Source organism: Piliocolobus tephrosceles, chromosome 21 (genome assembly GCF_002776525.5).
Source record: "Piliocolobus tephrosceles isolate RC106 chromosome 21, ASM277652v3, whole genome shotgun sequence".
In the NCBI taxonomy this organism is placed as follows: Eukaryota; Metazoa; Chordata; class Mammalia; order Primates; family Cercopithecidae; genus Piliocolobus; species Piliocolobus tephrosceles.
Window position 1 is genome coordinate 10,574,197 of NC_045454.1, and position 2,795 is coordinate 10,576,991.

Here is a 2,795-nt window from a genome sequence, read left to right on the forward strand (position 1 = left end):
GGGGGGGGGGGGGGGGGGGGGGGGGGGGGGGGGGGGGGGGGGGGGCGATGGTGAGAAGGGAGTGGTTGAGAGAGAGAATGGATGGGGCTGGGTGAGGGAGTTCAGGGACAGCATCTGGGCAGGAGAGAGGTGGTGTGTTCATTCAAACGGAGTAGCCAGGGAGAGTTGGGTGAAAGGGCTACTAAGGAGTAGGCAGGGTTAGGTAAAACGAGGGAAGGTGCAGTACCCCAGGTCTAGCAGCAGAGGGAGCAGTTGTCATACCTGAGCTAACGGGTGAGCAGAGGCATCCGAGGCTGCAGAGACCTAGGTACCTGGGTCTGTAGAGTAGAAGACTAAAGGCATCGCCAACCTGCGCTGGGGATGGTGGGCGCCGGTAGAGTAAGCGCCTCAACCTCATTCTGCTCCCACCTGCTAGTCTCCTGCCACTTCCTCCCACTGGCCATACCCAACCTGAAGTCACAGGTCAAGACAATAGGCCTGCAGCATGGTGGCTCACGCCTGTAATCCCAGCTCCTTGGGAAGCCAAAGCAGGAGGGTCGCTTAAGCCTAGGAGTTCAAGACCAGCCTGGGCAACATAGCGAGTCCCCGTGTCTACAGAAACTTGAAAAGTTAGCCAAGCGTGGTGGCATGTGTCTGTAGTCCCAGATACTCGGGAGGCTGAGGCGGGAGGATTGCTTGAGTCCAGGAGGTCGAGGCTGCTGTGAGCTAAGACTGCACCACTGCACCACTGCACTCCAGCCTGAGTGACAGAGCAAGACCCTGTCTCAAAAAAAATAAAAATAAACAATCAACCTTTGGCTCTAGGCCTTGATGAGAACAGGTTCGTGGAAGGTATAGGGGCAGAAGGTGTGCTGATCTGCAGTGGGAGGTGGGGAAACTGAGTCAGGGCATGTAGCTTACTCTTTGGAGAGTCCTGATAATGAGGAGGGGAGGTTGCTAGAGGAGCAGTAGGGCATTGACTACAGGGGCACAGGAGAGCAAGTGAGGCCTGTGCTAACAGCAGCTGGCAGTGATGGGGACCCCCCCAAGCATGATCTCCTTAAACCCATCGCCAATTCCATACATCACCCCATTCCACGGAAGAGGAAACTGAGGCTCAGGTGAAGCAACGCGCCTAAAGTTTCACAGGTAGAAGGGCAAGGATGGGACAGGATGAGGTCCAGGGTACAGAATGGGACAAGGGACACCTTCATCTTTTTTTTTTTTTTTTTTTGACGGAGTTTCACTCCTTTTGCCCAGGCTGGAGTGCAATGGCGCGATCTCGGCTCACTGCAACCTCCGCCTCCCGAGTCCAAGTGATTCTCCTGCCTCAGCCTCCCAGTAGCTGGGATTACAGGTGCCCGCCACCACACCTGGCCAATTTTTGTATTTTTAGTAGAGACAGGTTTTACCACATTGCCCAGACTGTTCTTGAACTCCTGACCTCAGGTGATCCACCCACCTCAGCCTGCCAAAGTGCTGGGATTACAGGCGTGAACCATCACGCACAGCCTGGGACACCTTCATCTTAACAAATGCAAACAAAGAAAGGGGGTGTAGAGTCTGGGCGCAGGAAGATGAGTAAGGTCTCAGCTTCAAAGAGGGACACATTGAGAGCTTGGGGCTTGGAAAACATGAGGGCTTTCACACCTGTCCCGTCACCTCACCCCAAAGGTCATGATTCTCACCCGGATGCAAAGAGCTCCATGGGGTCAGCTTGGGAGTGATTGGCATTGTCCTTGGAGGTAGCATAGCATAGCGGCTGACCTTCTCTGCGCCTCAGTTCCCTCATCTGGAAAATGGGCGATAATGATGCTTACAGTACCTATGTCACAGGGTTGTCGTGAGGATTAAATGAATATGTATTAGCCTCACAGGCCGGGTACGGTGGCTCATGCCTGTTATCCCAGGTACTTTGGGAGGCCAAGGTGGGAGGACTGTTTGAGCCCAGAAGCTCGAGACCAGTCTGGGCAACACAGTGAGACCCCATCTCTACTAAAAACAAAAATTATCCAGGCAACGTGGTGCACACCTGTAGTCCTAGCTATTCCAGAGGCTGGGGTGGGAGGATCACCTGAGCCCAGAAGATTGAGGCTGCAGTGACTCACGATCATGCCACTGCACCGCAGCGTGGGTGACAGAGTGAGACCCTGTCTCAAAAAACAAACAAATGAACAAAACCCAAGCAAAACCCAAAGTCATCTGGAAGCAGAACTCCTTCTTCCTGGAGGGACCTCAGTCTTTCTTAAGGCCTTCAACTGACTGGATAAGGCTCACCCATACAATCTACTTCACTCAAAGTCAACCCACAGTAAATGTTAATCTCATTTTTAAAATACCTTTACAATGGCTGGGCGTGGTGGTTCACACCTATAGTCCCAGCTACTCAGGAGGCTGAAGTGGGAAAATCACTTGAACCCGGGAGGCAGAGGTTGCAGTGAGCCAAGATTGCACCACTGCACTCCAGCCCGGGCAACGGAGCAAGACCCTGTCTCAAACACACACACACACACACACACACACACCACTTCACATCAGGGCAGCATAGCTTAGCCACGTGTACACATATGATTCACCACCACGAGAGGTGCCTCTTTTCCCTTTGCTTCCTCTCTGCCCATCCATCGTGTCCCCACTGGCCACTGCCTTAGACTGAGCACCAACAGAAGCCAGCCCACGGCAAGGATGGGAGGGAAATAGTTTATTTGGGAGGTGATCCCAGCAGGCACTAGAGGGAGATGGGAAAGAAAACGATTAAAGGTGGTGTTGAGGGCCGGGCGCGGTGGCTCACACCTGTAATCTCAGCACTTTGGGAG